The 13,748-nt window shown below is 39.5% G+C and overlaps 1 protein-coding gene across 1 annotated transcript in view; it reads left to right on the top strand.

The window, feature by feature from the left end:
• Positions 1-13,528, top strand: part of LOC126425040 (transmembrane protein 50B) — a 515,390-nt gene extending 501,862 nt beyond the window's left edge. The window contains exon 5 of the mRNA XM_050087947.1: positions 13,469-13,528. The gene's annotated coding sequence lies outside the window, so the exon portion shown is untranslated. The remainder of the gene's footprint in view (positions 1-13,468) is intronic.
• Positions 13,529-13,748: the final 220 nt, after the last annotated feature.

The following is a 13,748-nucleotide window of genomic DNA, read 5'->3' as shown; positions in this document are numbered from 1 at the left end:
CTTCGGAAGTTCTGTGACAAGCGACTTCCTGGACCAGTGCCATAGCGTTGTGAACTGTAGGGTCCCTATAAACAGGTCAGATGTGCACTAGACAACAGAGGCTGCTACTCAGGTTACTGACTGTGCGGTGCACCCAAGAGGTTCTTTTTTTAGATTAGACGGCTCTTCGTCCAGGGGTGTAGGAATCCCAGAAGTATAAGTGCAAGACTGAAAGAAATGCCTCCCACAGGTGAGAGGTGGTAAACTGCTGAAGCATTCGTAATAAAGTACCAGAGTTTGAAGTGCTCGTGAAAACCGATGAAGCTCAATGAAAGCTGCTTGAAACCTGAAATCGACAACAGTGAGATTTTTGAGGAAAAATCAAATGTATATCAAAAGGATAGGCAAATGGGAAATGGAAACGGTGTGTTTGTCACTGTAGACAAAAAACTCAGATCCACTGAGGTAGAAACTGAAACTGCATGTGAGCCTGACTAGACAAGACTCAGTATCAGAGGTGGGTATAAAATGATAATTGGATCCTTCTCTTGCCCACCAGACTCGTCTCCTCATGTAACCACAAAGTTCTGAGAAAACCTCTGTTCATTCGTACCCAAGTTCCCCAATCACAGTGTTATCATTGGTGGAGACTTAAATCAGCTAACAATTAATTGGGGAAATTACACTTTTGTTAGTGGTTGGTGTGGTAAGCCATCCTGTGAAATTGTACTAAAAGCCTTCAAAGCCTTCACTGAAAGCTACCTAGAACAGATATTTAGGGAACCAGTCACAATAGAAATATATTTGATCTAATGGCTTCAAATAGACTTGACATCTTTGAGGCTGTCCACATCGACACAGGTATCAGTGACCATGACACGGTTGTGGGAACAATAATTACCTAAGGACATAGGACAAGTAAAACAAGTAGAAAGATGGATGTGTTCAGTAAACTAGATAAATAAATCAGTTTTTATCTCAAAGAGGATCTTCGAACTTTCAGCAGAGGGCAGGAGCATGTAGAGGAAGTCTGACTCAAATTAGAAGAATAATTGACCACATGCTGCATAGGTAAGTATTTAGTAGAGCAATTCACAATGTGAGGGAACCTCCATGGAATACAGTCACTGAAAGAAACTTCTAAAGAAACAGATTATTGCATAATAGGGATGAAAAAAATTGTAGGGCTATAGACAGAGAGATACTAAATGAATCACAATGGCTGTCAAGAGAGCAATGCTTGATGCCTTAAATGACTACCGTAGCAGAATATTATCAAATGACATTTCACAAAATCCTAAGAAATTCTGGTCATATGCAAAGGCTGTTAGTGGCACCCAAGTTAATATCCAGTCTTTAGTGAATGAGACAGCAACTGAAATTGAGGGTAACAAAGCAAAAGCTGAAATGCTTGACTCTGTAAATGTTCGTTTACAAAGGAAAACCCAAGAGAATTGCCCCAATTAATCCTTGTACCACTGAAAAGGTGAATGAAATAAGTATTTGTGTCAGTGATGTTGAGAAACAGCTGATATCACTAAAACTGAACAAAGCTCCAGAGCACGATGGAATCCCTGTCAGATTCTGTACCGAATTTGTGTCTGAATTAGCCTCTCTTCTCACTATAATCTGTCGTAGATCCCTCAAACAAAAAACCATGCCCAGGTCTTGGAAAAAGACTCTGGTCACACATGTCTACAAGAAGAGTAATAGAAGCGATCCACAACACTACCATCCAGTATCTATGACGTTGATTTCTTGTAGAATCTTAGAACATATTCTGAGCTCAGACATAATGAGGTATTTTGAACAGAATGGTGTCCTCAGTGCCAGCTAACAGGGTTTTCGAAAACATTGATCATGTGAAACCCAACTTGCTCTTTTCTCATATCACATATTGAAAGCCTCGGATGAAGGCAACCAGGTAGATGCAGTGTGTTTTGATTTCGAAGAAGCATTTGTCTCAGTACCGCAACTACACTTATTGTCAAAAATACAGTCATATGGGGTATCAAGTGAAATTTGTGACTGAATTGAGAACTTTTTTGTAGGGAGGACACAGCATTTTATCTTAGATGGAGAGTCATCATCAGATTTATAAGTAACTGGGTGTGCTCCAGGGAAGTGTGTTGGACCCTTGTTTTTAGTATTCTATATTAATGACCTTGCAGACCATATTATTAGTAAAATCAGGCTTTTTGCAAATGATGCAGTTATGTATAACAAAGTACTGTCTGAGACAAGCTGCATAGATATTCAGTCACCTCTTGATAAGATTGCAATATGGGGCAGAGATTGGCAACTTGTTCTAAATGTTCAGAAATGTCAAACTGTGCACTTCAAAAAAGGAAAAATATGTAGTATTCTATATCTATAATATCAATGAGTCACTGTTGGTATCTACCAACTCATACAAATGCGTGAGTGTACCACTCTGTGGGTATATGAAATGATATGATCGCATAGGTTCAGTCGTGGGTAAAGCAGGTGGTAGATTTCAGTTGATTGGTAGAATACTGGGGAAGTGCAATCAGTCTACAAAAGAGATTGAAAAGCAATCAGTCATGTGATCCATCTTAGAATATTGCTCATGTGTGTCAGACCCGTACCAGATAGGACTAACAGGGGATATTGAATGTATACAAGGAGGGGCAGCACAAATTGTTACAGGTTTGTTTATTCCATAGGAGAGTGTCACACAGACATCGGCGGAACTGAAATGGTAGACCCTCTAAGACATATGTAAATTATCCCAAGAAAGTCTGCTGAGAACCATGGCTGGTACCCTCTGGTGACACTTCTAACAGAAGGATTATCAGGAAACTGTTTATATACAGAATGGTGCCTGTAACATGTGATGTACTTGTGGTAATAATGATCAGCCCCCAGAGGAGAGAGGCCTGCATGCCAAGGGTAAGCAACTCTGAGAATGAAGATGGTGTACTGGCAGAATATGTACTCAGTCTACAACTGATACACAACACCTGTTCCTCCTTCAACAGTTAGATCAGGCATCAGTGCACCCTGCTGGGCAACATGAGGGGTCCAATGAGATGGGGAGAACACAGCAGCTGTCACTCGATCCAAAGAAACCGTGGCTAAGATTGTGAAGTGGCTGCTGACGGCCGTGATTAGTGATGGCAGCAGTGGTACTGGAGGCACCTGACAAAGATGCCAGGGCGAACTTTGGTGTCTGACTGAATGCTCTTTAAAGAACATAACAATATTATCAAGTGATGCTCCTGCTTGTGGAATGCCATGTAACAGTTACTAATACTTAAGTTTGAATATCGTGCAATTACACCAAAAAACTAAGACTGAGTGCAGTAAGTGCTCTGTCATTATATTTTATCATTCTTAAAAAAATGATCCTGTGTCGTAATTCCAAGTGTAATTTATTTTTCACAAAGTAATTTCTTTAATATGAACGTTAACTACATACCTGGTCATTTGCTAGCAAGACCTCCATTAGGCAACAATGACATTTTGCCTGAAGCAAATTTTTATTCATTCTACTAAAATCAATGAATATAATATAATTTGAAGTAAAATGATAAGCATTTTAAACAGTTTCAACTACAAAAGAGAATAATTGCACTTACCTTTTTATATCGCCTTTGAAGTGGATCCTTTTGTTTGAGAATTTATAATACTTATAATCTGCAAAATTAATCAGTTTATACAAATAGAACCATTTGATAATTAATTTGATCTAAAGTAAACAAAGTGTTTGTTCAGCAGAAGTGAGCAATAAGAACCATTTTTGCTACAAAGTTACATGACAGGAAATAAGTACTACCAACAGGACTCAATATTTACACATGTACAAATATTATAATCGAAAAATGCAAATTTAATCAAGTAAATACAAAGTTACCACAATAATAGAAATCAAATAGCTGCTATATACTGAAACGAAGGAGGCAGCAGCTGGTTTGAAAGTAGCAGTTTCCTTGACAATCAATTACATTTATGTGGTATAAGCAGGTCTGGCTCCAGGATTGGGAAGGGGGAGGGGTGTCGCATGGAACCCAATATGACACCACCGCAAGGGTGCAAGTTTTTGGAGCAGTAAAATCTTGAATTTTAATATTGTTCCGACAGGTGAATTAAATGACACAATGAAAGAGTTGTGTAACGGACGAAGTTGTGAAAATAAATTGAATATACAAATCATTCATAAAATATATTGTTGTACTGAACCAAATTAACAATCTTGTGCCCAGAAAAAGTATTTTTAAGTTTACAGCCTAGTATCAGGCCATGTCCAATGCTTGTATCTTTTCAAGCCTTAGGTCATCATGGGTACATTTTGTGCACCAGTTCGACATTGTAGACAATGTTCCATGTTTTAGACTTCACCATAGTTGCATTTGTTTGCATCATGTTCGAGGACCCACATAAGTAGACTTGTTTAGCACAGTGCTCCATGCATGCTGATGCAATTCAGTGTTCACCAAATCCTCCAGCTTGATTTGTAGCATGGTGGTTTTTCAGGTCTCATCATTAGAAATTTCAACAGAGACGTACAGAAGTTTTCGGATGAAAAAGCAAACAAATATCTTCAATGTCAGGGCTATGTCTACATCCACACTCTGCAAACCCCTGTGAAGTTCCACTGTACCAATTAATAGGGTTTCTTCCCACACCATTCACATAGGTTTCATAAACTGACATACTACCCCTCCAGGTCCGCATCCAGCGACGTCTGTGGGTGGAGGATGACACAGCGGCCAGTCGGTACCATTAGGCCTTCAGGGAGAAGGTTTTAATGCCTGTGTGTGTGTGCTGTAATTATTCTAATCTTGTCCTCATTCCCTATGTGAGCAATATGTAGGGGGAGGGGGGGAGTGTATTCTTAGAGTCATCATTTAAAGCTGGTTCATGAAACTTTTTTAGTAGACTTTGTTGGAATAATTTGTGTGTCTTCGAGTGTCTGCCAGTTCAGTTTCTTCCGCATCACCACAACTCTCTCCCACAGGTCAAATGAACCTATATCCATTTGTGCTGCCCTTCTCTGTACATGCTCACTGTCCCTTGTTAGTCCTATTTTGCACTGGTCTCTCACGTTTGAGCAATATTTTACAACTGGTCATACAAGTGATTTGTAACCCATATCCTTTGTACACTGATTGCACTTCCCCAGTATTCTACTAACAAATCGAAGTCTACCATCTGCTTGAACCACAACTGAGCCTATATGATCATTCTTTTTCATATACTACTCAGTGTTACACCTAGGTATTTGCATGAGTTAGCCAATTTCGACTGCGACTCACTGACATTATGGTCACAGGATAGTACATTTTTTTCGTTTTGTGAAGTGCTCTATTTCACATTTCTGAACATTGAAATCAAGTTGCCAACCTTTGCAATATTTTGAAATCTTATTAAGATCTAATTGAATATTCATTAACGACAACTGCATTACCTGCAAAAAGACTGAGGTTTCTAATAATATTGTTACGAGGTCATTAATATACAACATGAACAGCAACGGTCCCAAAACACTTCCCTGGGACACACCCAAATTTACTTCGACATTTGGCGATGACTCTCCATCCCAGGTAACATGCTGTGTCCTCCCTACCAAAAAGTCCTCAATCCAGTCAAACATTTCACTTGCCATCCTGTACGATCAAACTTTTGACAGTATGTGTAGGAGTGGTACTGAGTCAAATGCTTTTCTGAAGTCAACCAATATTCCATCTACCTGACTGCCTTGATCCAATACTGTAAGTGTGTCAGTTGAGGAAAGTGCAACTTGGGTTTCACATGGTCAATGTTTTCAGAATCCATGCTGGTTGGCAAGGTCATTCCATTCAATACAGGCCTACCTGATTATGTTTCAACTCTAAATATGTTCTAATATTCTACAACAAATTAGTGTCATGGATATTAGACAACAGTTTTGTGGATTGCGTCTATTGCCCTTTTTATATATGGGGTTATCTGTGCTTTCTTCCACCTACTGGGAACGGTTTTTTGTTTAAGCGATCTATAATACGTTTTAGTTAGAAGAGGGGCTAATTAGGCCACAAATTCAATACAGAATCTAATAAGGATTCCAATACACCTCTGAGCTTTGTTCAATGTTAATGATTTCAGCTGCTTCTCAACCCCACTGAAATTAATATTTGCATCACTTATCTTTACATTGGTATGAGGATTAAATCGGGACAGTTCTCCCTGACTTTCATTTATAAAGGAGCATTCACAAACAGATTTAAGGATTTCAGGTTTTGCTTTGCTATCCATAATTTCAGGTCCTGTCTCATTCGCTAGGGACAAGACAATAACTTTGGTGCTATGTTGATATATAGGCAGGAGTTAGTGAAGCGCAATAGAGTAGAGGAACATGGAGGTTACTGAGACAACATATGTAAAGGCTGTCAGGGGCACCAAATTTAGTGCACAGGACTCATAGATGACACAGAAATAGAAATTGGAGGTAACAAAGCAAAAGCAGAATGCTGAAATCTATTTTAAAGTGTTCCTTTACAAAGCAAAACCCAGGATTAATAACCCAGTTTAATATTAACTCCACTGCAAAGATAAGTGAAATAGGTATTAATGTCAATGGCATTGAGAAACAGCTAAAGTATATAAAACTGAACAGGGCCCATGGGAATCCCTGTCAAATTGTATACTCAATTTGCAGCTAAGTTAACGCCTCCTGTAACCATACCATAGTGTAGATCCCACAAACAAAAATCTGTACCCAGTAGTTTGAAGAAAGCAGAGGTCACATTTGTCTACAAGGAGAGCAATAGAAATGATACTCAGAGCTGTCCAATACCAGTAACATTCATATGTAGCAGAATGTTGGGACTTGATCTAGACTCAAACATAAAGAGGTACCTTGAGCAAAATGGCTGACAGCCAGTACGGATTCTGAAAACATTTGTCATGTGAAACCCACCTTGCAGTTTACTCATAATGTCCTGAAAGCCCTGATTCAAAATAAAACTATTCCATGTGTCTGGAAGCTGCACGTGCTTCTGAACAGAAACAAAATGTTCCATAAAAACACGGGAGAACTGTGGTGTCACCGCCAGACACCACACTTGCTAGATGGTAGCCTTTAAATCGGCCGCGGTCCGTTAGTATACGTCGGGCCCGCGTGTCGCCACTATCAGTGATTGCAGACCGAGCGCCGCCACACGGCAGGTCTAGAGAGACTTCCTAGCACTTGCCCCAGTTGTACAGCCGACTTTGCTAGTGATGGTTCACTGACAAATTACGCTCTCATTTGCCGAGACAATAGTTAGCATAGCCTTCAGCTACGTCATTTGCTACGACCTAGCAAGGCACCATTATCAATTGCTATTTATCTTGTGATGCATGTACCGTCAGACCAATGTTCACCCATTATGGATTAAAGTTAAGTATTCCAACAGCTACGTACTTTATTTGCTAGACTCAAATCCTTTAACTGTTCCAGACCTCATGCCAGCCTGCGTGAGCTTAAACGCGTGCCTTTCGGCTTCACCTCCTAGTTTCTTGGCTGTCTTGCCAAGTCACAACAAGAACTGCCATAAGTCAGTAACATCTTGCCACAATATTTCGGCACAAAGTCTTTTGGCCATCTTCAGGTGAGTACAGCTGTAGAAGTACTGGCGAATACGCGCTGAGCTCTGCTATTTAAAGCCAAAGGGGGCTGCATTGCGCATGTGCTGCGCATGTACTGTTTAGTGTGTGCGTTCAAAACTCCGTGCACTGCGCCTGGCGCCCTCCACGGTGAAAACTTGGCATTTCGTTATCAGATCGATCTTCATCTTTATACCGATAACTACGTTGACTACAAAGTTTCTCTACAACAGGAGGCTCCTTGAGGATCTGTTGTTAATTTGACAGAGAAAGATTTTGATGATGCGACTATGTCTTTGTTAGAAAAAGGTCTGAATTTTGCCCCCACACCTGTTTCACCACCATTTGTAGACTTTGTCAGTGCCATTGAAGAAGCTGCATGCCATCTTGATACAGATAAAGCGGAGGATGTCTGACATGAGTCTTGTCATGTGCTGACTAGAGGTGCACCTATGAAGAGTAATATCTCACCTATGGAAAGGAGAGCTCTCTGTAATTTAAGAGCAGATGTGGATACAGTTGTCTTAAAATCGGACAAAGGAAATTCTACAGTTCTTATGACAAAGGATGATTACATCAATAAGATCAATGTTGTATTATGTGATTCCACCTATCACAAAATTGATAAGGACCCCACGAACCGAGTTATGCGAAAAACAGCAGAACTCTTGTCAAATAGTTCTCTATTGAAGGAGGTCATCAAGAGCTTGAAACCAAATAGTGCGGTTCCTCCCAGGCTATATGGACTGCCAAAGATCTGTAAGGAAAATGTACCATTACATCCAATCATGAGCAACATTGGGGCAGCCACCTACAACATAGCAAAGTTTCTGGCATCACTGCCTAAACTAGTTATAGGCAAATGCCCTCATCACATTAAAATCTCTAGTGATTTTATCAGCCATATTCAGTCTTTACAGCTGCAAAGTAACGATTTGCTGGTCAGCCTTGACGTGGTTTCTCTCTTTACCAAGGTGCCTCTTCTAGATTCATTACACCTGATGGTAATATGTTTGATGCACATATTACAACGTTGTTTGAGCATACTCTCTCTTCTACATATTTTACATTCAACAATGAATTTTATGAACAATCTGACGGTGTCGTCACGGGGAGTCCTTTGTCTCCCCTGCTGGCAAATCTTTTTATGGAAGGTTTTGAAGAGAGAGCTCTCAACTCTGCCACTTTTAAACCGACAGTGTTTTGGCATTATGTGGATGACACCTTTATAGTATGGCCTCATGGCGTGGACCGTCTCCCAGAATTTTTACATCATATGAATTCCATACATGAAAATATTAAGTTTACTATGGAAACTGAAAAATATGGTTGTTTGCCATTTTTAGATGTTCTGGTACGGCGCAAGAATGATGGCACACTTGGTCATTCGGTGTATAGAAAACCGACCCATACAGATTTGTATCTGCAAGCTACCAGTTGCCATCATCCAGAACAAACAATGGGTGTCCTTAAAACTTTAATCCACCGTGCCCATACTATTTCTGACGTCAACAGTCTTCAAGTGGAACTGAAACACCTGCAAAAAGTATTCATGATGAATGGCTTTTCAACTAAGCAAGTAACAGAGCTATGCAGTCCTACAAATGACACAACAGGGAAGAAGAAGAGGTCTTCAGGTCAATGGCTTATCTACCTTTTATTGGGAACATCTCGTCACAGATAGGTAGAATATTGAGGAAGCATCAAGTTAGAGTCATCTTTCACCCTCCTCTGAAAATATCATCACTGGTGGGATCCTTTAAGGATGATCTGGGCCTACATAAATCAGGTGTCTACAAGATTCCGTGTGATTGCGGCAAGTCATATATAGGGCAGCAACAAGAATGGTACAGGAACGTATTGTGGAACACCAGCGGCATACTCGTCTTCTCCAACCTACCAAGTCTGCAATTGCTGAACATTGTATTTCTACTGGCCATTCCATGAATTACAATGTTACAAAAATTGTGGTTCAAACATCAAATTTCTGGAGTTCAATTATAAATGAATCCATAGAAATAAAATTGTCAGACAGCGAGTCTCTCATCAATCGAGATAGCGGTTACCAGTTAAATTCCGCTTGGAATCCTGTTGTAGAGGAACTTCGTAGTCAACGTAGTTATTGGTATAAAGATGAAGATCGATCTGATATCGAAATGCCAAGTTTCCACTGCGGAGGGCGCCAGGCGCAGCGCACGGAGTTGTGAATGTGCACACTAAACAGTACATGCGCAGCATATGCACAATGCAGCCCCCTTTGGCTTTAAATAGCAGAGCTCAGCGATTATTTGCCAGTACTTCTACAGCTATACTCACCTGAAGATGGCCAAAAGACTTTGTGCTGAAATATCATGGCAAGATGTTACTGACTTACGGCAGTTCTCCTGTGTTTTTATGGAACAATCAGTACGGCGGGAAAGTTTCAAACATCACTTCAAGAAACAAGATGTATTTTAATTTCATCCTCTTCAACCCACAGGCGAGTATGGTGGAGCCATTGCTGTTCATGATATATGTTAATGGTGTGCCACACATCATTAATAGCAATCTTAGAATTTTCGTAGATGGTGCTGTTACCTATAATGAAGTACTGTCAAATAACGGAAAGTCGAGGTTGGAATATAAAAAATATTAAGAAAAGGATAGATTTCAACTCACCATAAAGGTGACATGTTGAGTTGCAGGAGGACACACTCAGCTTGCGGTCAAAGCCTTCTTCAGGAAAGAGAACACACACACACACATTCATTTAAGCAAGCACATGTCACACAAACGTGGTCACTATCTCTGGCAGCTCCAACCAGAACACGTTTCAGTTGGGACTGCTACATATGGTGGTCATATGTGCTTGAGGTGAGTGTGCTTTTTGTGTGTGTGTGTGGGGGGGGGGGGGGGGTTGTGCACACGCGCGCACCCGCCCACCTTTTTCTGAAGAAGGTTTTGGCTGAAAGCTGAATGTGTACTGGTCTTTTTGGTGTGCCTGTGAGCACTTGGAATTGTCATCTTTATGGTGAGAAGCAGTCTATGCTTTTCCTAATATTGTTGAAGTACTGTCAAAGCTTCACCAATGTCCATCATATCTTGATAAGATTTTAAAATGCTTTCTTACTTTTAAAAATGGCAGCTCAGTAATTGACCAACTAGTCTGTTCACTGGGATTGTTTAAAGTAGCAGTGTTGTGATAAACTGGTAATGTCATGAAGATTTTCTTTCATTAGATGATTTCTTATAATTTTTGAACAGGGCTAACTTGACAACAATGCGCCACCGACCATTTCCTTCAACTCTTGGCTGTCAGTCATGTGGTTACAGTTCATTTGCAGAATTTCTTTAGAAAGTCGGAGATTAATTTCATGAAGGTCAGTCAAAATTGTTTGTTGTTTAAAAGAAAAAAAGAAAGCATTTATGCTGAGACCAGCATGACTGACTTGTGACTTACAAGGAGATAGAAGCATCCTTAAAGGTGCATTTACGAGGGCTGTGAACAAATAAGTACTCGAAACAGTTATGAAGAACCGAGACAATACTTTCAGTGTGACTTCACTGTCAATGCACATTCATTTTTGTAAAATGCAATATTGACGATCAGTGTTCTTTTAGCAGAATCTTTCAATTTTACAGAATAATGGAGCATTTTTTAAATACTTCACAAAATGCAGCCTGTTTCTAGTATGACGGTACTGTTTTTGAAGATATCAGACAGAACAGTGACTCTGGCAACATTTGTGAAAGAATGATCAGCAAGGACTTACTGTGGCATGGCCCACTGCACCTACTGAAAGAATCTTGTAAGATGATGTGTATGAAATATTGAAATAAAAACCAATTACATATTCAGTGACAATACAAAAGATATGAATGATAGGTAGTTATTCACAATTGGTAATGAAGTTATTTTGATCAGCTGTGTATTCTTCAAATCAAATGGTATTAATATTAGGTTATGTTTTCAGGAGTAAGGAGTCTTTGGAGGTGTGCAGTTTTTCCTGCATTTTCTGATAAAGCTCGTCAAGAACATTCTAGAAACAAAAATTTTATATTTGAGATTTTGTTTTTTTTCTGATAAGAATGTATAGACGTGAATACAGACAAAATTAGGGCTACAAGACAGTAAAATTTGATTTTTGAAAGATTTACATTCTAGAATTTGAATAACTGCAGCAACTTCTTTTACTAATTTATTGAATTACGAAATTCTGGAAGAGGGCATATTAGAGAAATATAGTTTTCATATGAGGTGTAGGTATGTCAGTCATAAAACAAATGCTTACTTCTGTAGCTGGATTTTTAAGTTCAACTAGTATCAAAGAATTTTACATTTTGAAAATTTCGTTAAATAAAATTGTTTTTGTGTAAAATATTAACTTATCTGTTGTCAGCCAAGTCTGTCATACTGATCAATAAGGATTATTAAAGCACAGAATGTAAAAGGATTTTTGTACTTTGTGTACTTGTGGTATATGAATTGGTAGAGGAAAAGAAATAAAGTGAAAGGAATATCATTTGCATTAGGAGTGATGTCAAGCAAGTGAAACTAGTCCACCTCGAACAAATGTTGTCCATGCACGTTAATATGACCACCTGTCAATAGGTTGAATAATCATATTTTGCAGTGCAGACAGCTGCCAGATATGCAAGTGGGGTCTGAGGTTCTGGAAGGTACTAACAGGGATGTGGAGCCATCAAGGTGGTCCCACGGATTCTCGGTTGGGTTTACATCTGGAAAGTTTGGTGGACAGGGGAATACAATACACTCATCCTGGAGCTCTTCGAACAACACACGTACATGTGAATTGTCCTGCTGGTAGGTGCACTTTTGCTGAGGAAAAACAAATTGCTTTCATGGGTGGGCATGGTCCCTGAGGACAGTTTCATACTTGGGTTGCTCCATTGTGCCATTCAGAATGATGATATCATCCAAGAAATGACATGAAAATGTTTGCCAGACCATAATGCTCCCTGCTCTAATGATCATTGCAGAGTATTTGCTTTCTATCCAACGGATCATAAAACACGAGTCATCTGACAAGGCCACCTGTTGCCACGCAGTGGACTTCAGTTGCAGTACTGGCATGCAAAATCCAGTCTTCATTGTCAATGAACAGCAGTCAGCATGGGTGCAAGAACCAGGCACTTGCTGCAGATGCTCATACGCATCAACATTTGCAGAATGGTCAGTGAGGAGAGGCAGTTGGTAGCCCCTCGGTTCATCTGGGTGGTGAGTTGCTCAACAGTTGCATGCTATTCACTCGCACACATTTCTGCAGCTGTAGTCACCCCTGTCTATGGCCCATGGTGCGTCATAGCTGCCTCAGTGCCACTTTTGGATAGTGTCATTTTGCCATGCACAATGCTATTTAGTTACAGCGACATGAGAACAGTTAATAAACATAGATATATATCAGAAGTGCTTCCACCTTTGGCCCAAATGCCAATGATGGTACCCTTTTGGATGTCAGATAAATCACTCTGTTTCCAACTGTACTGTCTTGTGTGTGCCCCTTTATACACAATCCACAGCTAGTGTTGTCACCTGCTGTCTGTCGGTGGTTCATTAATGTGACTTGAAAGTTAACTTGTCAACAGTAGTGTATATGTATATATTTTTATATTTAAATTTCAAATCACACTTATGCCTATAGAAATACATATTAATTTTATTTTGACTCATGATTATATTTTATGACAGTGGTTTTGTGAAGATTGATAAAGCAATTGTATAATTTTTATTTTGTTGTAACAATGTTTTTTATTGATTTTCAGGCCACAAAAGGTCACATCCAGGTGTTGGTCTTTTTCTTCAGAATGCATTTATTTTCATCGGCTCCCTTGTATTTAAGTTTGGTACAGTCACAGACCACTGGAACTGAACTGCGTACTGTGATATATAAAACTAGAGGTTTACTAGACATTTTTCAAGTTGCCGCTTTTATATGCTGTTGGGTATGTGGTTTAAAGAAATTTTCACAGAGGCTGGAGGATTTATCTCCTTGATGTACAGCACTGAAAAATTGTATCATCATCACATCATTCGGCTCTGAGTATTGTCAGTGGCAGATTGCAGAAGCAGCATGGAAGCAGTAACCTGTTGTCTGAACATGGAAGTGTGTGTCTAAAACCAAGCACCTGTTTGTGTAATTTTTCATTTGTTAGAATGAAATGATTTTTTGTTTTTTAAT

This window comes from Schistocerca serialis, chromosome 10 (genome assembly GCF_023864345.2).
Source record: "Schistocerca serialis cubense isolate TAMUIC-IGC-003099 chromosome 10, iqSchSeri2.2, whole genome shotgun sequence".
NCBI lineage: Eukaryota > Metazoa > Arthropoda > Insecta > Orthoptera > Acrididae > Schistocerca > Schistocerca serialis.
The sequence above is the reverse complement of the archived record's forward strand: the minus strand, read 5'-3'. Positions and strand labels throughout refer to the sequence as shown.